Source organism: Lissotriton helveticus, chromosome 10 (genome assembly GCF_964261635.1).
Source record: "Lissotriton helveticus chromosome 10, aLisHel1.1, whole genome shotgun sequence".
In the NCBI taxonomy this organism is placed as follows: Eukaryota; Metazoa; Chordata; class Amphibia; order Caudata; family Salamandridae; genus Lissotriton; species Lissotriton helveticus.
The window spans coordinates 709,032,371-709,047,536 of record NC_136071.1 but is presented as its reverse complement, the minus strand read 5'-3'; the positions used below and the strand labels follow the sequence as shown (position 1 = coordinate 709,047,536).

The 15,166-nt window shown below is 47.9% G+C and overlaps 1 protein-coding gene across 4 annotated transcripts in view; it reads right to left on the bottom strand.

Annotated features, from left to right (window-relative positions):
* RBM33 (RNA binding motif protein 33) overlaps window positions 1-15,166 on the bottom strand; it is a 667,388-nt gene that overhangs the window by 312,828 nt on the left and 339,394 nt on the right. The window lies entirely within an intron of this gene.

Genomic DNA, 15,166 nt, shown 5'->3' with positions numbered 1-15,166 from the left:
AATATTTGAGAATTCGACGTTTTTCTTTAAAGTACAAGTCAAGTAGCACAAGACGCGTACAAAGGTCCTTCCTGTGATCTAGGAGGCTATTTCGATTTTCCTTGTAAAACCCTGTATTAATACTACTGTCCGAATCCATATAGCAGTGTCAGGTCATGTGTAAGTTGCATACCAATCACAGGCTTAGACAAGCATTTACAATGCAATGGTCACGGCATTGTTAAAGTTAGAGCTATTGGCATTGCTCATGACATTATTTTTATTTACTTTTTTGTTTTTAAAACATAAATAAATGGCATTGTCATTTACAATGCCAATAGCTTAATCTCTCGCAAATGCGAGACCTATTGCATTTGCACCATCACGCAGAGCCACCCACACAGAGCCACCCACACACAGAGTCATTCACATAGAGCCACCCACACACAGTCATTCACATAGAGCCACCCACACACAGTCATTCACACAGAGCCACCCACACACAGTCATTCACACAGAGCCTCCCACACAGTCATTCACACAGAGCCACCTACACACACACACACACAGTCACCCTCACACAGACCCACCTACACACACACAGAACCACCCTCACACAGAGAGCCACACAAACACACACAATATTACTATAACGTCTGGCAAGCGAACAACATACCAGCATAAATGTTTTATTTTTCATGATCAAGCACAAAAGACGTGACCGCACCTGCAGTAAGTTTTTTTAGGTTTAAAGCCAAAAAAATCCTTACTCGTGAACCTTGAACTGTTTACTCACAATTAAAGTAATGGTTCTGTGCAAATACTCTTTAAAATAGTACATATATAATTGTGACATTGACAATCATTCTTGTAATCACATCTGTAGCGTGTGTATGCTTTTTCATAACTACTGCCATGCCTCCCACACACTGAGTGAGGGCGTCTTCCTGCACTAGAGCCTGTCAATAGCGACTCTTACTTTTCTCCAGCTCCTATTTGGGAAGAAGCTAAGTCAGGAATTCACCCAGAGAACCTTTGCAGAAGGCAGGGAAGTGGCTTTCATTGCGCAGCAGGAGCAGTGGCGCCGGAGCCAAGAGGCCTCAGGGGCACACTGAGCCCTGATAATTACTATGGGCTCATTCCAATCCTTGAACTAGGGCTACGCTACTGACAGCAGACCCCACCCTTGCATCTTGAGTCCTGGCTAAAATGTAATAAAAAAACAAACAACAAAAAAGGAGTACGCAGTGAAACAAGCAAAATAAAAATAATTTTAACAAAGTTTGTTCTCTGTGTACCAAGCACAGGTATAAATGAACAAGTAGGGGTGGACAGGCCACCTTTCCTTTCTTGCGTCCAGGCCCCTTGCTGCTCTGTAGCGCCTCTGCTTTGGCCATATCGTGTATCTGCTTAGGTTCTGTACCCTGTGATGAAACTCACCATCCCATCAGGAGCGTCCCCAGCCTGCTGTGGGACCACAACTTCTCTCATTTTTTGGGACTTTTCACCAAAGGTTTCTGTAGTTAGAACCAAAATTAGGCAATGCGGATGTGGTTCCCAAAAAGCAGGCTCTGGGACCCTTTGCACTAACTACAAAACATCTACAGTTATGTCTCTGCGATGTAGATCGCAGTGTGCAAGGGGATGGTGTGTGGGCTGCGCACTTCATGACTGAACGTTTAGGTGGATTAATCTTTACTGCTCACTTTTATTGCATGTATGCTTATTAGGGCACCATGTAAGGGACTTTAGGCTCGAATCAGTTTTACAATCACTACCTCAAACATCGGAATCGAAATTGGCTGCGCGATATTTCCTTGCTAGGACTCTGGAACAGTATTAAATGCTAGAATCTCACTGTACAAGGGTACATCATTGTGTGTATGCTACTGTTGGCTGCGAGTGCAAGATTTAAGGAGCAGGACTTCACAAACAAAGTACCCCACTGCGTGTGCTCATAGTATAAAGCAGACAAACGAATGTAATCAAAATTACGTGCACCACTCTGCAGTCTTTCATTAAGACGTGGTAAATCTCCTCTCTGTGCATAAAAATGCGCAAAGCATTAAATGACCGCAAACGCCGAACGGCGTGCATAACAAATAATCCCACAGCCCAGAGGAATTCTCCAGCACCCAACCCAGTCACACACACACACGCCCAGGTATCTACTCACCGCTCTTGGGTTTAGTTTCCCCCGCGGGCCCGGTTGAGCCGGCCCTGGGCTGGGCTTTGCGGATGGTGCTGCTGTCTATGTTGGCTGCGCAGGCTGGGCTCAGCGGCATGGACGGGGGTGCCGGAGGGGGGAGCGGAACACGGGAGGTGCTGGAGGACACTGAGGCTCATGGCGTTCGGGCACTGCGGGGGGGACCACACCTCAGGCATCATGGAGACATCCTCGGGGGCTGCCGAAGCCAAACAAGAGACAAGCATGCTGCCTTCCGTGAAGCCGGCCAGGAAGAGAGCAGTCATCGGCGCGCGGTGAAGACGCTGGCGCCGTGAGCGTGCGCGCGACCAAATCCTCGCGTGGCGTGCTCTTGTCGCTCCCTCTCCCATTCAGAATGCTGGGCGCGTGCCCAGCTTTTGTCTCCCTTTGTCGGCTGAAACGATTGCTATAGTTCTCTGCCAAGAACGCGCTTCGCGCGTCTCTAAGCCGAGACCTAAAAAATGGTTATATTAATAAAATAACCCCACTTGTAAAAAGCTTTATTATTGAGGCTATTCTAGATTCGTACATTTATAATTGCTCAATTTTAGTAGTTGATTCAAGAAAACATATAATCTCAATGTTTTTGGGTTTCAATCACAGGTCTCTATGACTGAAGAGAAACACACAAGCTCCAACACTGTCACCCTGTAATGTGTTAAAATTATGCATCAGTATGTCCGAATGTGGTCCTCTAAAACTCCTCACCTGGGAAGAGGGGTGGTTTCATGTGCATCTAAAATTACTCCAGTAGCAAAAATCTACTGATACCGTTACCTTTTTTCCTTCTGGAGAAAGAACCGATTCTAGAATCATCCTATCTGAACAGATTACAAAGCCATATTTCCCATTACATAGGAGTGGACAGAAAGAGTAAGGGGAAGCAAACAGATTCTTTTAAATAGTCTGTCATATTGTAAAGTCTTGAATTGCATAAAGATCCATACAGTAACATTTAGTGAATATATGAACTATAAATGAAGATCTATACAACATAACATGTCTGCAACAAATACACTCCTAATAGAAACTGATATTGTGGCTTTCTTTATAGTACAATATATTTTAGATCTACCGAATGATGTTTTGTTGACTGACAAAACTCAGCTGTGCGCCCTACATACGCCAGAGTACAACAGTAGATTTAGCAATCAGATAGCCACGCTTAGTGATACAAAGGAGACAAAAATCTGATGGACTTTCAATGTACTATGACATGGCAATGAAAAACATGAGAGGGGAGGAGCCAAGCTCGCGATCGTAATGGTCGCTCTGTAGCTCGGCTCCGTCAGCCTTCCGGCCTGACTCGCAAATCCTGCCATATATCCTGCCCCGGGACGATGCACTCGAGCAGAGATTGAAACGCAACGTGTTGCTCTTACTCACCGTCTGACCTGGAGGCTCCTACGTGCCGCGACTCCGAAGTTGTGCCCCCTGAGGAACCAGGGCCTCCGCGGTGATGAAGCCGGGGCCTCGCCTATTGGACCCAGCCTGGCATTGTTGTACGTGTCGGCCCCGGCCGAGAGCGTGAGCCGCTGGCTGGAGACCGTTGTGCGAACATTCCGGTGGTCCTGATCCGGACTTGCCTTGGCGGCAGTGGAGCTGGTGTGGGGCACGGTGCACCGAGGGCTGCTCGTGTGAAGGGGGCCCCCCTGCCGCGGCTCCGTCCATCCATCCTGGAGCCTCGCGCCCGGGATCTGCTCTTCGACCACGCCAAAGGTATTGCAGGCTGCACCCCGACTTTGGCGGCTCTCCTTTCTGCACCAAGGCTGCTTTAGCGGGACCCCCTTGGTTTCTGTGGAGGTCCGCATCTGAGGCCCTGATCCGGGAGTCGTGGGAGGTGGTGACGAGCCTGAATCCACAAAATGGCGGCCATCGAGATAGGCCGTGGATATCCTCCGGACGGCGGACCTGGACTACTGGACTGCACGGGGGCCTGGCCATGTGTGCGCGAGCCTACAATCGGCGACGTTCTGGAAGCACTGCGGTCTTTGCATGCGGCCTTGACCCCCATTGCCCCATGGCTATCGATGCGGTCCGCCGCCATCTTAGAGGGCCGGTCTTTCACGGTCTCCTCTCGTCTCGGTGATGCTTCTGCCTCACCCCCCTCGGCCGCGCTGAGAGCTACTGCCACTGGCCGTCGACAGGTATGCGAACGATTGGCTTCTGAACCTCCTGCGCTTCACTGTTTGGAGTTTGGGGGCCCGGATGTCGTTCTGGGGTCGGATCCTACTCGAGTGTACGAGAAACATAATGGCTTGCTACATCTATTTGCCTTGATGAGGTCGTGTTTCTGCTCTGCAGGGGAACCCCCGCTTTTCCGAGCGGCGAGACTGAACTCCTGTCTTTTCCTGCCCCTGTTAACATTGTTGGGACACTTGCACTGTATACCCGGACTTTTGCTTAAGGATTGCCCTCCCTGGCCTACGTCTTCATCGGACTATTTTTTGTTCGTGTGATTGCCTTGCACCGAGTTGTTCGCTTCTCGCTGTCGTATGGTGGGAGTTGCTTGTAGCTAAGGAAGGCCTGGGGTGAGATACATTGCTTCCGGTGGATTGCTGGTATACATATCCGTGGCGAGCTTTCCCGTGTGCATAGTGCGGTGGGTGACCCCCTTGTATGTTTTATGATGCTCGAGTTGTATCGCTTTCGTCTACACGTATTACGATTGACTGGTTGGGCGGAGGGCTGAGGCCGACCATTTTGTTTTTACTTCTTCACTCCTCCCTCACATCTTTTTTGTCTTCTAATTCTTCTTTTTGTCTCCTTATTCTTTTTCTCTTTCGTGTTTCCTACATTTCGGGTTCGGGCGACAGGCACGCTGCTGGGGGGGTAGGCCGTAGCCTTCTGCAGGGGTGCTGGGTGGGATGGGTGGGATGGGTTTTCTTTCCCGGTTTATTTTCCTTTGTTCTATGGCCCTTTTGTATCCCTTTATGGGAGCGCCGCGGCTGTCCCTGCCTCCCGTGGTATTGTAGGGATGGGGTCTGGATTGCTGCTTCTCTCCTTTTGTGGCTATGCTGCGTTTCAGTGCCGACTCCCATCCCTTCCTTGTTGCTAATACTCCTGCTCTTTCTGTGTCCTTACTACGGGATGCTTGTCTCGACGCGGCGCTCTTCTCTTTCAGTCTGTATTTTTCTTTTTCCCCCTTTTCTTTCCCCTCCCCTTCTCTTTCTCTCTCTCCCTAGGGTTAGTATGACGGGTTGGCTTTAGTGATTTTAGTGTTCCGGTTCAATCGTTTTATCTCTGCTGTGCTATTGGGTGGTAGAGGTGCACACGATGAGTCTACTTGTATGTTGATTTTAATTAATCGTATTTGCTTTCGTACTGATGTAGACTGTAGTGATAATTTCCCGCATTGCTGCCCCTTTAGTTTTCTTATGACCAATAGTTTGCTCTGGGAACCTGGATTCATTTATACTGTATCCGAGCCTGTTATACTCCTTATTGTAATATTATAAAAATTAACCTTCCTTCTTCCTGTTTGTGGGCCGTCCAGATTCTCCCCCCCCTTCCTTTTTCGAACTGTATTGACTGCATATTATCCTGATTGTATCTGTATATTCTTCGTCTGTATTTTTTGGATTGCTCTATTGTATCGTGGCCGGCCGGTCTGGTTGTAGGCCCAAATTTGTATTTCCTTTTAGTACAAATAAAGGTTTACAAAAAAAAAAAAAAAAAGAAAAACATGAGTTGTTTGTCCATTAAGGGAATCTGACTTTTCTGCAGATGCTTCTGGACCTGGGAAGAAGGGAAATTCTACAGTTCCAGCGTTACGAATATTTAGACAAATGCACATGACCGGTCTATCCCATTGCACTTACATTTCATGTACAGCTGATGATTTGGCACTGATGGATCTCACTATTCCTACACGTCAAGAAACATAAATCTGGGGTTGGGTGCCAGAGAGCCGAATGAACAACATGGCAGCACTGCTGTGAGGGTCTTTCTTTCAGGGAATAGCATCTGACAAAATCCATCAGACAGCTCTGTCAGATCTAGTTTTGAAGTACAGCCCTGCCACGCTTAATAATCTGGGCATCAGCTGGTGCCAGCATGTTATGGCTAAGTTACATTATGCTAGTCAGTGGCATGGAATGTGGTGTCATGACATGATTCCACTGCTGGTCCTAGAAAGACAGTGGTTACACAGCAGTTCCCATTCATATAATTAAGGGGTTGTCTATATGCCTCGATGCTGTATCCATCTTGGTTGCTTAGGTCAATTAAGGACCAAGTGATTAAAATCGATGATCATAGTACCTCATGCCAAAGAGTGATGAGAACCAAAGACAACAATCGGAAAGGTATGATACTAGAAGCTGTGTTAAGCATGTTCTTCTCTGGTGGGTGACCTTGAGCAACTAAAGAGGCCAGGTTTTGTGAAGAAATTGGAGCACCATATTGGGCTTCCCATCAAGATTGATTGGGTTTGTAGAAGTGCTGTACATGTGGAAGGGGGACATTGGTGAAATGTCGATAAGATAGTCAAAGTTACTGGTGCAAGATGTTCCTCAGACGCTGAGGTAAAATAAAGAGGAAAAGGCTGGTCTGTCCAGAAATGTTAAAGGTGATGTTTCCCACGGACCCTGTGGCAGTTAAGGATTCATGCAAGGGCCTGAGTTATCAGGGGTTGAGTTAAAAAGGTCATCCCGTAAAAGATTTGAAATGAGATAGAGAATATAATTCTATGATGCATGGATTTACACTTACTGTGTTATCAGAAGGTCTGTTTGTGATGCCTGTATGTAATAAAGATGTATTGTGTTTCTGCTGTTATTTGCAGTTTGATTTATTTATTGTAGTACATTTTTAAGTCTTGCCTAGGCAGCACTTACGGTGTCTCTTCAAGACATGCTGCGTTCTGAATATGGATTTGAAGTCCCTCCCATCTTGTCTACTGGCTCCTCTATCTGTCCTTGGTAAATACTGGCTTTTAATTAGTTAAATAGCTTACTAGTCCCTCCTTTTCGAATTTTGTAAGCTCCCATATAGACTGCCCCTGTTACATGGACTCTTACACAGCATGTTATTTATTACACTGTGAGCACAATTTTATTTGAGCAGTGCTCGCGCTCAGCTGAAGGCTGCCTTTCCTTTCTTGAGCGCGCTCACCTCTGAGCTTCAAAGTGGGGTTGCTCTATGCTTTATTGATTCCCCTCCTGGACCACGTTAGAAGCCCTCCCCCCACCTTCAGAGCAGAAACAAAGTTTTTTCCTCCCATCCACCCTTGTCCATGCGCACTAAATGCTCTCTCTCAGCTAATGGCTGCTTTTCCTTTTGCTCAGTGTACGCCGCTTCATTGTTAGGCACCACAGGAAGCCACCTTGGAGCTTCAAAGTCGGGCGCTCTCAAGCTATGCTTTATTACTTTCACCCTCCTGATTCGCGTTCAGCCCTACTCCCACACTCAAGCACAAACTTAGCATTTCCCTCCCCCACCCTTTCCCTCTGCATCGAGTGAAACACCATCCACGTCATTATCTGGAAGGTGGCTGGACATTTAGGCCATTTTCTACAGTTTGTTTAAGTTATGCCAGGGCATAACTTAAAGAAACGTCATCGCATATTTAGCATTTTGGCAATTTTATAGGCACATCGCAGACACAGAGACGAGAGTGTGTGTGTCAGTCTGCACGTGAGTGTCTGCGCGTGAGTGTCTGTGTGTGTGTGTGTGTGTGTGTGCATCTGTGTGTGCATGTGCCTGTGTGCGCCTGTGACTGTTCACTTGCTTCCCATCTCCAACCTGTTTCAAGGGATTTTGTGTTCTGTGTGTACGTTTATGCGGTATAATGACAGTGAGCCGAGTTGCTTCATTTACAGAGTGTTAGTAATGGGACAGATTCAGGTTTAATGCAGCACGACCGCAATGGCAGCAATGTGAGGATCAATTGCTTAGCGCTGTAAGAGGACTGCTTGGCAACTCCGCTTTCACTGACAGAAAAAGGAACCACTGGAATATGCGCACAGCAGCCTGGCCTCTTACTTCACAATATTAAGGGCTGACAGCCCTAGTCAGGTCACATAAACCCCATACCTACGGCCTGTCCTCTATAGAGTCAGCCTGGCTCCTTCAGTTTCATAAGGGGTGTTCAGTTTGCTCCTCTGACCCCCTCTCAGATTGGAATAGCAGCGCAGCACAAACACGAGTCTCAAAGGTGTTTTTTGGAGATTGTCAAACAAACAGGCTGTATCTTTGAACACCTTGTTAATGCAAATGGGTTAGTTTTATGGTCTTTCATTTCATTTTTCTGCATCACTGTTTTTCCCTGTGTCATTTTTTTTCTATTTATTATCTTGCCCCTTTTGCTCATGACAATCCCTTTTCTGGCTGCCACTCTTTCAGTGCTGCCTTCTAGCCGTCTCCCTCCCCGGATCACAGCTGCCTTGTGGCATACCATGACTGTTCCCACCGCTCAACCATTCTTGAGTTACATTCCTCCGCTGGTCCTCCCTTCTCTCTTTGTTTTTCTTCTTTTCTGCCCACCCCTGCAGTCACACGAGCTGGAGCTTTTAAAGCTCTCACTGCTACGGTGCTTTGCACACCATTCACTGAGTAAAAGGGAACTTTGGTGCAGTGTTATCTGCACAACACAGTATCCATCTCTCACTATAGCCTGCATGTTCAGACAGCCTGTGACTGCCCACCTCCGTCATTTACTTTCATGCCCCGTCTATACTTAATTAAATACTAAAGGTTTCGTGTTTTCCCCCACATTACAGCAAATTACAGCAAATTATAATAAACATCTGGCTACTATGTAAATGCAACCCATTATAAAGAGAGAGCCCCAGGCTGTTGATTTTGTGACACAGAGTGTCTCATTATTACATCATAAACTACTCCGTGTTTGGTGGGACTGGCTGACTCACTCCAATGATTTCTCTGAAGACGAGCGTCCAGTGGTCCTTCGCAAAGGAACAGCTTCCTCAATTTGCTTTCACAACACCCTCTCACCCGATAACTCTCTCTATGTCCCCCCCACCTCCTGCTGTCTCCCATTCATCGTCATCACATCCCTTCAACTCCTCTCCTAGCTCGTACACATTCCAAAAGGATGGTGGAGCGCTTACATAGACATAAGGCATATAATATTAACTTTAATATCTAAAACGTTACTAACGCACAAGTTACTTACCTTTGATAACGATATATCTGTAAGAAACCGTAGTTAGTGTCAGATTCCTTACCTTAGAATATCCCCAGGCGTCAGACTGGATCCGGAAAGTTTTCGTCAGCAGAACCCCTGCGTGTTGCTAGGTGTCGTCTGCGGCTCAGCGTCCGTCGTCAGCGTTGTGATCGCCGGGATGACATCTGAGTACTTCGATGCCGCCCTCCCGCGCTTACGTCACTTCTGTACATAGCTTTACGCGCCAGGAATGCAGAGCCATGATAGAAACCGACACTGGTGCCATGAAACTAGGGCCCTGAAAGGGATGTCCTTAACCCTAGATATCGGTTCGCAGAACGGGGAGGATGGGTGGGGCGGTAAGGAATCTAACACTAACTACTGTTTCTTACAGACATATCGTTACCGAAGGTAAGTAACTTGTGCATCTGAAAGGAACAGTTTAGTGTTAGATTTCTTACCTTAGAATAGATACCCCAGCAATAACAACCCCGGTGGTGGGTCTGCGAACGAAGATCACACCAGAAAGTCCTGGAGAAAGAAACGGCCGAAAAAGCCATCTCTCCCAACTTGGCAGAAGTGTCTAGCAAACGTGTGCAGCGAGGCCCACGAAGCTGCCTGGCAGATGTCCTGCAAGGGGATTCCCCGACCCGGGGCAGTAGTAGCCTCCGTGGCCAGAGTGGAATGGGCACGCAGCCCAACAGGAGGTTCCTTTTTCGCCAAGGAGTAGCAAACCTTGATGCACTAAACGACCCACCGAGAGATGGTCCGCTTGTGCACCGCCCATCCCTTCTTTGCGCCCACGTAACCAACAAAGAGCTGGTCATCCACCGGGAACTGGTGTGTGCGGTCCAGCTAGAATGAGAGCGCACGTTTCGGGTCCAGACAGTGGAGCCTCTCTTCCTCTTTCGGAGGAGGATAGAAGGTGGGCAAGGTGATGGACTGCCCGATATGAAAGGCTGTGACCACCTTGGGCAGGAAAGAAGGACGAGTCCTTAGAACAACCTTGTCCGGATGGGCAGAGAGGAAAGGAGGTTTAGAAGATAGAGACTGAATGCAGTCTTAAGAGTCAGAAGACAAAGAGGACTGTTATGAAGTGGCTCAAAGGGAGTGTCCATCAGATACGTTAGAACAAGATTCAAGTTCCACTGAGGCATCACGAAGGGAACAGCAGGGAACATGTGCGTGATGCCTCAAGAATCTACAGGGAACTTGAAAAGAGAAGGCTGATAAGGAACCCTTAAGAAGGCTGAAATGGCCGAGAGGTAGCCTTTGATAGTGTATATAACAGAAGGAGAGAGTCAGGGAACTTACATAAACTATGTGAGGTGGGAACTCCTGGTTTCTAGAGCTTAAAGCTCAGGTCAGCACATTGTGCCCCAACCCGTTATCGGACAGTACATGTCCTTATAGAAGACCCCTCACTCACAAACCTAGTTGGTGACATGCTTCATCATCGGGGTCCCACCCCATAGGCCGAGTGCCCACAGGGTGTGCTGCGACACCTGACTACAGTGGAGCTGGTTAATTTTTCTTTTATATGTGCATAAAAATTAAGATGACAGGTGTGTTAAAAAGGGCCAGAACTACTCACTTCAAGTATTTATTCTTGAGTGCTTGAACCCCTGTAAAAAACAGTGTGGCACCCGTGCCTAGTTAGGTAGGCTTTGGTGTCTCAAAACGTTTGGTGGGTTAAAAATAGCGAAGTGTGCTATGTGAGATTTAACAAGAAAAGATAAGGTCTACATGTTTCAACCAAAAATATAATTCAAAGGTTTTCGTCAGGACCGTGGTGATTGAACTGGGTGCTCCGCACACGCTAAGGTGCGCCCTGCCCTCGTTCAATTTGGAGATTGCAAAATTGCGATCTCATGTAAAAGGGTGTGTCTTTTCCTTATTCGGGAAAAAAACCTGTAAGACAAACGGGGAGACAAGGTTGGGATCACGTACCAGGGTAGACAAAACAATGGAGTACATTTAACACATATTCTGCTGGTCGTAATCACAAACAAAGGATCAATAGATGGAATAATCATGCCAACATCTTGTTAAAATGGTAGGGTCCATCTAATACGATCAAAATAGGGGTGCTCCAGTGCTGGTTGCCGGAACGTGCTTGAATTAAAAAACCAGCGCCGTGTTGAGGTGTCGGTCTGGCTTGGCGACTGGGTACACTGTGGGAAGAGACAGATGTGCAGGAGAGTGATCTCTATCATGCTGCGATGTGGAGCATTGTGATATCATTATAAGAAATAACCCAGGTGGGCGGCTACGTATACACAGCGTTGGTGGGTATTACGTGTAGTGCTAGCGTTACTATAGTGAATCATAACAACGATACAGTGAGGCTTACACTTGAGGCGGTAACTACCGCTTCATGGGCATCTGCATTTCCAAGACGGCAAGTGTCCGTCACCTATATCAGTTAGGAAACCGAGGCAGTGGATGAGCAGGGTTCTGCCCGTATTCAATAGAAAGTGATGAACGAACTGTGCGTTGGATAGCTGCCCCGCACGTAGGTCAGCTTGGTTACACTTACTTGCGACTTCTGTTCGTCTCGCGGTAAATCTACATGGTTACTGCTAGAGATGCCCCGTGTAGTGACCGGCTGTCTCCGAAATGCCGGAAAGGTAAGCCGATCGGTATTTCCTGGTTGGGCGTGGCGTCGGCTCGTGACCCTCGGTGAGCCAATCGGAGTGCGGTAAGGGGGAGGGAACTGCTTCCTCTCCCGATCGCGTAATGACTAGGGCGTGACGCGGAGCGGTCCCGTTCCTATGGCAATCACGCTAACCAGTTCGTATGAACGGGAGGAAAGGCTTCCTCTGGGAAGTTCAGGCATATTGGTGCAGAAAACCCCTTCCCTGCAATTTAGGTAAATAGGTGTGGGGGTATAAAGACAGAAAAGGAAAAGGAATGGGGAAAGGCAGGTAATTCACAAGGGACTCCGATCGGTATTTCCTGGTATTTACCTGTACAATGTGGCGCAGAGTGGTCAGCTGGTTCATGAGAGCATACTCTGCTTATAAGTCAAGTCTATAGGAGAAAAAGTTTACTCCATCACTGTGTTCCAAGAGATATTATCGTTCAGGCCAGTCTTGTGAGTGGAAAGTCTATACACCCACCTCTGTTCCTTCTCGAACAGGCGTTGACTAACATTGGCTCCTGGTTTAACCTGCTCGATAATTGTCCACTGTAACTCATCAGGTGTATGTCCAACCGACAAATAATGTTCAGTGAGCCTTGTGTTGGTTTTTTTGCACCTGATAGTGCTCCTGTGTTCTCCAATGCGTAGTTTGACTTTTCTGCTAGTCATTCCTACATAATGTAGGTTGCATGGACATGTTAATCTGTAGACGACGTTCTCGCTATTACAGTTAGTTTGCCCTCTAATTGTCCAGGTCTTGTTAGGTTCCAACTGTAATGTCTTGGTATTGTTGGTGAATGGGCAAACGCTGCAGTTCCCACATGTATAGTGGCCTGTCACTTTCGGTAAACCCCATATATTGGTTATCGTTTCTCTCTCTGGCGTCTCCTTCTTTGGTCTGGTGTTGACTATTGCATCCTTGATGCTCCGTGCCTTTCTGTACGAGAAAAGGGGTTTCTCCCATCTCAAGTTACCTGTATTTAGTATGTTTCAATGTTTCCCTATTATTCTGGTTACTTTATTGGAAATAGTGTTATACGTGGTAACACAGGTCAGGGGGGTTTCATCCATTGATTTTGGCACGTTCTCCAGTAGAGCCGCTCTAGGCTGATTGCGTGCTCGTTTCTGACTTTTGTGCAAGATTTTTTCAGGATATCCCCGATTCCGCAATTTTTGGGTGAGATCGTGGGCTTGCCTCTTATAGTCGTCCAGTTCGCTGCAGTTTCTGCGAATACGCTGGGGCCGAAGCACCCGACGGCGCTGGAGCCGAAGCACCCGACGGCGCTGGAGCCGAAGCACCGGACGGCGCCGGGGTCACCGGCCCGTTAGGGCTCCCAGTCGGACCCGCGGGCCCGAAGGCGCTTCTGCAGGTTCCGACGGAGGGAAGTGCGACCTCATGGCCTAGAGGAAAGCACTTATCTCCTCAGGTGTCGCGTGCAGCCCAGGGACCGGTAGGTATGGAGCTGGACGAGGCGCCTGTGGCTCCTACGGAGCCGCAGAGCGGTGTCGACCGAACCCCCGGCCGCATCGCGCAAGCGTCGAGGGGGTGTCGGAAGAGCGATGACACCTCTTCGACTTCTTTTTCGAATGCCTCGACTTACCTGAGGACGTGGAGCCAGACTAGTGGTGGTGACTTGTCGAGCGGTGATGACTGCAGCTTCGCGACCGCTCCCTCGACTTCCTCCTCGACCGGGACCTTGAGTGGCGCGGAGCCGACTGCCGGAGCTCTAGTAGCTTACGGGACCGCTCCCGTCTAGCCTTCGAGGTCAAGGTCCGGCAGTCGGAGCACGACTTGTCATCATGGTCGGCCCAAGGGAGTAAAGGCACCGACGGTGGGGGTCGGTCACCGACATTAGTCAAAAAATGACTACGAGTACTGCTCTTCCCAGATCTGCGCTTGCTGGTGCAGAAAAAAGAAGAACTGACGTCAGCGGGCGAGGGCGGCCTCCAAGTACTCGGACGACGTCATCCCGGCAATCACGATGCTGACGACGGACGCAGAGTCGCAGACGACGCCTAGCGACGCGCAGGGGTACTACTGACGAAAACTTTACGGATCCAGTCTGACACCTGGGGATATTCTAAGGTAAGGAATCTAACACTAACCTGGTTCTTTCATATAGTACAGTATGCATACAATATTCAGTTAAGTTCTCGTCTGTGTGTGCTATTCCAATTGTCTTGTGCAGTAGTGTATTTGCAGCGCTAGAGGGGCACTTTACATGTGCACAAAAGCCGTCTTTCCTCTTTCTTTTAAAGCACTACTCGTTCCATGCCTGCTTTCCACTGTTTCCTCTCCATACCCTTTCCTTCTTATCTCTTTACAAAGGTCATGATCACTCCACTGCAAACAAAAAAAAAAAAAGAACTAAAAAGCAGTGACATTCGCAAAGGCAATTGCTCTAATTTTCACTAATGCGAGACAGATTGCATTGAAAATGTTTGAATTATACATGTTAAGTGATAGTCTATTTTTATATTTACTGTTCATTTATTTTGTTCATTGTAAAGAAAAGAGATAATATGTTATGGCTCAGTTACAGCGTGTTTGTCATTGGCTTGGAATGTTGCGTTATTATGACATGATTCTGCTGCTGGTCTTCAAAAGGCAGTTTCAATGGTGTTAGTTGGAACAACCCTGAATTGGGGAACATAGCGGGGGCCTGTATAGCGACTACACAGTTATGAATAAACCGAAATAAATCCACTAATGTGCAAAGCTTGATCTCTACAAAGTATTTGCCGAAGAAATAGCCCCATTGGCGTGCTTGGGTTTCAGTGAACCGAATGGCAAACTGGTGGCGCTGATTGGGAAACCTGGATAGGAGCGGCTCATGGCTGGGTAGCGGTGAGAATTGGACGGACTGCTGGGGCCAATTGCTGGTGAGGAGGAGGGGAAGCGGGGCTGCGTGAAGACTTATCAGCTAGGCCAAGCTGCAGGAAAAGGCACCCTGGCCTAAGAAGCAGTGGCTGCTTTTACATAACCGCACACACTCAGCAGAATAGATAAGATATGGGGGCCTTCCGGGGCATTGACTGGTGAGGTTTGCTGCGATTATCAGCTGCCATGGTGAAAACGATGTTGTGTTCTGGCCCAAAGCTGTTGCTCTGGCTTAGGTTCATATACTGTATATGATCACCGAAGACACTAGACATCACTGTACATTATTGACCACAGTGACGGCTGAAAGTTGCCATGTGGGCTTGG